General features: G+C 32.9%; 1 long non-coding RNA gene across 1 annotated transcript; it reads right to left on the bottom strand.

Moving 5' to 3' along the window:
- Window positions 1–2,142: 2,142 nt before the first annotated feature.
- On the bottom strand, window positions 2,143–8,519 carry LOC134681890 (uncharacterized). Its single transcript, XR_010100707.1, has 3 exons — window positions 8,321–8,519; window positions 5,114–5,278; window positions 2,143–2,283 (listed from the first exon to the last, which is right to left on the bottom strand). It is a non-coding gene; the product is annotated as an uncharacterized LOC134681890 (long non-coding RNA).
- Window positions 8,520–9,483: the final 964 nt, after the last annotated feature.

The following is a 9,483-nucleotide window of genomic DNA, read 5'->3' on the forward strand; positions in this document are numbered from 1 at the left end:
TGCAATGAAATAGTTTTTGAACAACATTTTAGTTATTCAATTGTTTTAATATATTTAGGTTTTGCATGTATTTAATTATTTTAGACTTTGTCGTAAATTTAGGCATTAGTGTTTTACACGGATTTATGTGTCATAATCTTGGACAAAGGTCTAAATGCATTTACTCTATTTATCTCATTATTTATTCTCTGTGACAGTTTAGGCTATAATTTACAAATACGTGTCGGACACTAATTACTCTTTGAATCTATTGTTATTTCAAATTTGTCATCTGTTAATCTGCTTAATCCTTTAATCGCTTGTGCTTATATATATTGTTATTGTTTGTATGTTAGGTTACATTTAGTTTGGAGTTTGTTGTTCGGTCTTGCCGGACTGCTGAAATAAAAGTTTAAGGAGCGAATCTTCCTTCTTGGTTTACATTTAGTCGAATAGCCATTTTACCCGGCTATATTATCATTAAAAAAAATTGAACTATTCGAAAGTCTGTTCAACACCAATTTACTATGATTCAAAAATATATTTGTTGAACTATTACATTGTACATCTACAAAACTAAAACAAAATGAAATTTTTTGTCCAGTTTCCAAATAAATTAAAAAAAAATGGAAATATAGGTGAACATAGGGTAGTACCCTCATGTATTCAATTTTATTTTTGGACAACGGATATATGTTTGGGATGAATTAGGATACATGTTGTCCAATCCATACTTTCACCTTTCAATAAACCTGTCAGTAAATAACATTTATTGATCTGTTTATCTAGCACTGTATGACATTAAATATAAATGAATTCGTTATCCAAAACACACATTGTTAATTAAATCAATGTACAATACGTACATAATATGTAACAATATTGTCCACCGGACAGTAAATGAACTTAAAAATTCAAAGAAACAATAATGTGGTAAACTTATTAAAGTATATGTATATATATACAAGGACATACTTGCCAAATGAAAAGTCTTATTACAATGAACTTGTAATGTCAATATGACCAATATCGTTATGTCTAGTATGATTTGGAACGCTAATTACATCGGATACCTCGCAGTAGCCATCACCAAGTTTACAAAGAAACGGTTGCGCATGCGCTTCAAACATATTAGGAACAGCATCGACAGATTTATTGTGTGTATGGTTGTTAGACTTTTTCGGATTGATTTTTCGTAGTTTGTGTTTCACGTTAGGACATTTCTTGTTACCTGACCTAAAAAATCTGTAAACTTTCTGCTTTACTCTAACAATAGCAGCGACTATACAAACAAGAAGCAGCAACGCCGAAGCCATGCCGACATATACTGCAATAAAATGTGATGAATGGTTTTTCTCTGAAATGAAATACATTCACAAATTTAATATACGAAATAACCTATTTAAATTGATTAAATCACGCGTAAAAAGGCTCTTGCCAAAAAAAAAAGCCGATTAATGGACAGTACGCATGCCAAAAAAAAATACCCAACTACGTGTTGATCATGTGATAACTATAGGCATACAAATCAAGGTTAGCTTGAAACAACCACAGTTCATCAATATATATATTGCACAGTCATGTATTATGGTTAGCCTTGTATGGCTTACTTTATAATATCAATTGAAATCAAATTTTGAACAAATGCAAATTTATTTTTTATTATAAGTTATTCCACAAATTAACTGATCGAGCTCTTAAATGTATGCCTATATATGTTCTAGCATAAATGTTACACATTCACATTTCGATCTCTAAAAAAATAAATGGAAGTACCAAAGTCAGTAGTGTTGCAAGAGTGCGATTTAGTTTGTTATCATGTAATACAACTGATCAATTGACTTAGCGCTTTCAGTTCGTAAACTCTTGTCATGATAAAAGGCTTTGCTCCTTGTTGAAGGCCGAACGGTGATCTATAGTTGGTAATGTCTGTGTCATTTTGTCTCTTGTGGAGAGTTGTCTCATTGGCAGTCATACCACATCTTCTTTTTATATTCCTAACATCAACGATATAAAACTTATATTTTCCAACAAAATAATGTCAGCATGCACCAAATGAGGTAATTTGCTTGAATAATTCCACATGAAATGTGTGTACAATATAATTACAAATCAAAAAGATTTTCAGAATTCCAAATTATAAACCAAAACAACAACCTGATTTGTATTTCGTTGTCGTTATTTTTTCAGGAGGACTCGATTGCTCATCACATGAACAGTTGCCTGTAGCATTGTCACACGTACTACATGGTAAACAATTACAGTCTTCCTCACAATCCTCACCGAACTTTCCATCCGGGCATGCTACAATACAGATTGTGGAAATATAATATATAGAAAATGGAAACGGGGAATGTTCCCAAGAGAAATAACCTGCGCAAAGAGTAGAAGATCGACAAAGGCAACTAATGGGTTATCAATGCTGCGAGAAAATTCCGTACCCGGAGTCGGGCTTCAGCTGGCCACTAAACGGTTAGGTAATACAAGTTTAGCAAAATGGACACCACACGAAACTCCGAAACGGCATCTTAGTCAGAGGAAAACACTTTAAATTAAGATTTATCAATTTCTCCCACCAGAGAGACACCGATTCATAATAAACATAACTGATGACTCTCTGTCCGATGACTTCTAATTTTCCGTTATTTATTTGTTTATTTCCTATTTGGAGATTGGGATTATCTGACGGTTAGTTTAACAAAATTTCACTAAATATAAAAAAAGAAGATGTGGTATGATTGCCAATGAGACAACTCTCCACAAGAGATCAAAATAAAACAGAAATTAACAAATTAACAACTACAGGTCACCGTACGGTCTTCAACAATGAGCAAAGCCTATACCGCATAGTCAGCTATAAAAGGCCCCCAAATAACAATGTAAAACAATTCAAACAAGAAAACTAACGGCCTTATTTATGTACAAAAAATTAACGAAAAACAAATATGTAACACATAAACAAACGACAACTACTGAATCACCGGCTCCTGACATGGGACAGGTACATACATACAGAATGTGGCGGGGTTAAACATGTAAGCGGGACCCGAACCCTCCCTTAATCTGGGACACCGTGACAGTGGTATAACAGTAAAACATATTAACGAACTATAAAAACCAGTTGAAAAAGGCTTTACTCATCAGATGTATAAACATACACCAATAAGTTTGATCCGGATTTTAAATCTTTAAAATATTCCTTTGGTTATCTCCCGTTTACCGATACATATAAATACATGTATGAAATAAGCACATACATTCGCTTTGTACATTAACATGAAATCATACAAAGTGTCACTGATCACCCTCTTTAAAAAAAAGAGATACACAGGAGCCTGTAGTGCAGTGTTTGTTGTTGGTTCATGTCTGTCAAATTATTCGTTGTTTGTTTTATTATAATTAAGGCCGACAGTTTTCTCAATGAAATTGTTTCTTATTTTTTTTATGTTGGGGTCGTTCAAAGACGACAACACAGTATGGATTTTTCTCATTGTTTTAAAAGGCCATACGGTTGTCTATAATTTATTGTATCCACCTTAAGTAAATTTTGGTGGATAAATGTCTCACCGGCAAGCATACCACGTCTCCTTATTTTGTCATGATCGTTAAAAGCATTTTCCCTTACTATATATTATATAATATACAACTTGAAGAGAAATGCATAAAAAAGTCGTCATGAAGGTGTATTTTTTATTAATTTTAAGTAGGTATACACATGAATATGTTAAGCAAGCAGATTATGTGAGTATTTGTGTTTGTGTAGCATCTTATGTTTGGCCCCTATTCGTTTAAACGATGTAGATTTCAGTGAAAAACCAGAGACAATATTTAGGATTAGAATGAATAAAGCTTCAAGTGCCGGTCATAAATTGTTGCATAAAAAAATATAACATACACATTTTGGGAAATATATAACGCATTTGTACTCTGTACGAAACAGGAGAAAAGCTGTGCACACGTAAAAAGTGAAATTACAAAAAATACTGAACGTAGAGGAAAATCTAATACCAAAATGTGTACTAAATGTGTACTGCAAGCTTTTGCTTTCCGCTCGAAACAGGAGTAATAGCTTGCTAAACCTCGCATTACACCTGTTTCTTAGCCTCGTACAAATACAGCTGATATTCAAAGACTCTAAACAGTTATTGTCTATATCCTTGATATGGGTTCCTAACAGAAAATGTCGCTTTAAAATTATACCATCAAAGATAAACATATTAGTTCCTTCAAATTTTACATTTGCAGAACAACGGGATTATTGGAAAATGTGCATACATTTTTTTAACTAAGTAAAAACAAAGTTTTAGAAAAAGGCCCTTTGCTTTTTTTTATATACTTTCGTGGACTTTCATCCAAACATTACTTCATCTTACAATGCCAGTCACAATTCTCATCCTAAATATGCATGAAATATTTGCCAACTAATGTCAAGCAAACAACTACGAACAATGCATTTCAATCAAAACCACGTAAAAGATAGAAGTTGAACACAAACCACACTGTACATGAATGTTAAAAAGACAAAATTAAACAAAAGAAATGATATAATGACCAAATGCTCAATTGTTGTATTCTCTTGAACGGCATTAAAATACTTGCTAAAGTAAGTAACCTTTTTGGCTGAGCAATATGGATAAATACACAGCCACGTTCGGCCAGATTCGAGACTTTAAATTGAATGCTGCGGATAGGAAGAGAGAGTACCAGGCTTTCTGTATGTTAAATAAAAATTATAACACTAATGCGAGGCGACAGTAGGTAACCTTTTAAAAATATGAAAAATGTTTGTCCCTATCTATCATGATCTAATTTTCTAGTCGCATTTACATATTTTGGCTTTCATCCTAGTCGAACCCCTATTTAATGAATGGCCTCCATACAAAATGTATAATATTGACGTCTTTTTTTTGTCTACTCCTAGAAATTGATGTGCCACTGAACGTTCTGCAATCAACAGTTAGTCAATCAATCTTTATGGTAGTACATCTGTCAATCCCGAGCGAAAAAGGTTAATGTCAATCTGAATTTGACAATTGCAGTGTTAATATAAAATTTTGTTGTTTTATATTATTAACACATGATTGAAGTAAGAAAGAGAATGTCTTAAAGTTGAATGAATTATTTCCAACATTACCTTTATCACATTTGTTTCCTGTTAATCCTTCTGGACAGACACATCCAAATATATTGTTGCATACCTGAACTGAACTGCAATGGCATGTAGAGTTGCACATGTTACCATACTGACCAGGTATGCAGGGAATCTCACAGGACTTCCCGTAAGTTCCTGCTGGACATGCTATAGAAAATAGTAAAATCATCCGACTATAGGTTTTTCATGTGCACTCTCGTTCGTTCGTTCGTTCTTTGTTTGTTATGTTTTGTATAATTTATAGCCAAAATTTGGACGAGTCTCTAATTTATAAATTTCTCCCCGACCTCAACATATAGAAAAGAAAATGTAGAAAGATGGGTTAATTTAATATGGTTTACTCAAACCATACAAACAAACAACAAAATAAAATTTTTGAAAAAAAATTGTAAAAGCGTTATAATGTTATTTATTTTCAACCTGTTTATGAAAATGTATTTCATTTTTACAAAAGAAATATCTCTAATTCTGAAAAATTGTTATACCACGGTTTTCGATATTACAAACTAGTCAAAACATATAAAGATAAGTTGGCAATCAAATATAAATCAACATGCAGACATCTTATATTTCCGATATTTCACATCCATTCTTTTATGGTGATATTCTATATATACAAAGCAGACAAACCTCTAAACAGACTTACTGAAAAGGGATATAGTTACGATACTGTTGTCCGGTCATAAAAAAAAAAAATATTTTGTTATTCATATTGATTCTCACATAGGGTCATTGTATAAGGGAAAAAAAGCGCGCTGTGTTGAAGACAAATCGGTAGCCGTTGGATGTGTTGTGTTCGTTGGTCGGGTTCTTGTCTCTTTGACACATTCCTAATTTTCAAATTTTAAATTTTCTATTTATTCCAGGACTAGTTGTTGGCATTATACGGATTATGGTCTTTTTATATATTTTATGACGGTGTGATACTCAACCCCCCCTTATGGAGGACATAATCTTTCAATCAGTTTAATTGAGGTATTGAGGAAGCATATCAGTAATTGATAACTGCTAGAAGTCCTTTGTTAATTTATGTATCATTGAAATTTAACTTAGTTTATTTTGATACCTTTTCTGACATCAGACTCGGAATTTCTATTAAAATGAGTTTTACTATTCATATTGCTGTTTGTTTGTTCATTCCGCCTTGGCTCGAGGTATTTGGGAGTATCGAGATCTCACAAAACATGTTTATCCCCTCCATATTGTTGTGCCTGTACCAAGCTAGGATCATTTGACAAAGTTGTTTTTGTTTTGAGTTTTAGTTGAATTTTATGTTTTTGGCGTGTTTTCCTGAACTAATAGAACATATTTTTGTTTAGGGGCCATCTTAAGCACACCTATGGTTGCGGAAATTTAAGATAAGATGTGTTGAATATGCATTTGTGGTCTTTAGGTGTTTCCTGCTCTTTGGTCAGCTTGATTTCGCTTTTAATCATTCCCCATTTCCATTCTCAATTATATAAACCCATCATACATGTCTACTAGTATACCAAATTAACTTTGTTCACAGCAGACCTCAAAGTAATAATAAAAAAAAGTAAAACAAAGTAAAATAAAAAAACAAAGGAACCGAATTTCCGAAAGTATCGGCAACATCCACAGCTATTCCTAAGGTAGACAATCATAAAAGAAATTTTAATTACATATACTCAAATTTTTGTAACACATTCAATGTGAAATTTTACCACGCCCTATCAATTACAGTTAAACAAAATGTTTTTTAGTTATATATACACCATCATGTAACTTTCAATAATAGTTCAAAGGTACCAGGATTTTAATTTAGTACGCCAGATGCGCGTTTCGTCTACATAAGACTTATCAGTGACGCTCATATCAAAATATTTATTAAGTACAAAGTTGAAGAGCATTGAGGATCCAAAGTCTAAATAGTAATCTACATTTTTTTGAAGGCCTGCGATATGAAAATCTTTAGTTTTCCGAAGAATTCAAAGTTTTGTAAACAGGAAACAATAACAGTTACTTTCATAGATTCTTAAGCAAAAGAAAAAGGACAAGATGAACTACATGTAAGGAGCCTGTGTTGCTTACCTGATATTTTCATTTACTATTGATGCATGCAATAATGCAACCGTTATATTTTTGCTTTTGTTTCAGAGATTAAAAAAACCTGCATTTCCCCCCTATGTTCTATTTTGAGCCATGTCTGCCATGTTGGTTGGCGGAGAGGGTCATCGGACACATTTCTTTAACTAGATTCTATAATGCTTATTGTGGCCAAGTTTTGTTGAATTTGTCTCAGTTGTTTCAGCAGAAGACGTTTGTAAACGATAACAAACATGTATGAATAATTAAATTTGACTATAGAGAGCAATAACTCATGGCAGTTCTTAGTTTGTTTGCCAGGTAATCGGACACATTTTAAAAATATATACCCCGATGATGAGTGTGGCCAAGTATGGTTAAATTTGGCCACGTAGTTTCAAAAGGAGAAGATTTTTATAAAAGTAAACGACGATGGACGACGACGACGACGACTGAAGACTGAAGCAACATGTCCAGAATAAAATTGAGAATGGAAAGAGAGAATGTTTAAAGAGACAACTACCCGACCATAGACATATAACAGCAGAAGGTCACCAATAGGTCTTCAACGCAGCGAGAAACGCCCGCACCCGGAGGTGTTCTTCAGCTGGCCCCTTAACAAATATATATTCTAGTTAAATGATAATCATGATATGGACGTCATACGAAACTCCAAATTATACACAAGAAAATAAAATCAAAAAGACTTCCAAAGGTCAGAGGCTCCTGACTTGGGACAGGCGCAAAAATGCGTCGGGGTTGAACATGTTTTTTTTTAATTCCATCCCTCCCCCTATACCTCTAGCCACTTGGCCCTATTTGGGAGGGGGGCTTATTTATTGAAAAGTTTTCATGTAATAAAATCAAGTTCAATTGATTTTTTTTTACTTTGAAATAATAGTTACGGCACATTGTTTATTTAAAAAAATCAAAATTACAGAATATAGATGTTTCTGTTGTGTCTTGGATGATATTCGGCAAAATATGTGAAAGCATTACGGTATTTTTGCATCATACCTAGATGAGAGGCTAAAAAAATAATCCCGATCTACCTAAATTTGGTAGAGGCTTACATTCTTATATTTTCATTAATTCTATTAACTAGAATTAAATATCATGCATCACAATTAATCTTGTACTTACGTTCACATATGCCGTTCTTTTCTATATAGTTCGGACAACACTCCACTATAAATACATCTTTTGAAATGTTACGAACCACGCTATAAATAGAAATACACCAAAACGTTACCCGTAAAAATATGAAATAACAAAATGATATACGTGTGCTTTAGTTGTGATGGTTGTTTTAAAATTTCTTACTTTTCAACAGTTTGTAAATTTCTAGGACAAACATTCGTCGAGGTCAAATTCAGAGTTCTGGATATCTGCAACAACTGATATGCTGTTATGTATACTATAATCAAACTGTACATTTTGAGATTCCATTTAACCTTAATATCAATTACACAATTATGTGATACAAATATTTATATTATGCTATGAATTATCATTCAATTACTTCCTTTTTGCTATTTGGAGAATATCCTGTGAAGAATGTTTATTGACCAATCAACAGCAATAATTTGCATAGAAAATGCACAAATACACGATTCATTTGGCTTTGTCTTTTTGTCTTTAACAAACCAATATATCGGGTGTTCATTTCAATAAAACTTTCTTAATATGCAATTGGTTTGTTTTTCTTTATATAGAGAAATTTGATTTTAGCAAGTGAAAAAAGTTCTAAATTGTTTAAGATGTATCAATTTCAGAACATCACTAATTTGTTCTTGCTGTGTAATTAACTGCGGAGTATGCCTAATAGCATGAATAGTGCATGAATTTGTAATTGGAATTTTAATTGTGTCACACATAAGGGTGACTTGGGAATATGAATATGGTCACTTCAGGTCTTTTTAAGACCGACTGTAAATAAAGTTGGACACTCGTGTGATGTTCAATTTCGCTGCCATGACGGATCGGAAGGATGATGTTATATCCGATAAGTGCCGTATAGAGGTCCACGGTCTTTGAACGTTTAAACCCCTTGCAACAACTATTTGGTGGTTCAATATGCGGCTGTTGAATAGCAAAATTTCTTTCCTACATGTAATCCAATTCACCCTGTTTTTGAGTGGCAGTCCAAATATCGACGCATTTTACCGACAATATGGTTTGTATAGTATGTATGAAGAGTATTGCTGCTAACACTTGACATATTTGATTTCAATTGATCATGAGTACTTCAAATACCTGAAACAAAATATTTCCGATCGATTATAAGGTTATCAAATACGCTTAAC

This window comes from Mytilus trossulus, chromosome 8 (assembly GCF_036588685.1).
Source record: "Mytilus trossulus isolate FHL-02 chromosome 8, PNRI_Mtr1.1.1.hap1, whole genome shotgun sequence".
Taxonomy (NCBI): Eukaryota; Metazoa; Mollusca; class Bivalvia; order Mytilida; family Mytilidae; genus Mytilus; species Mytilus trossulus.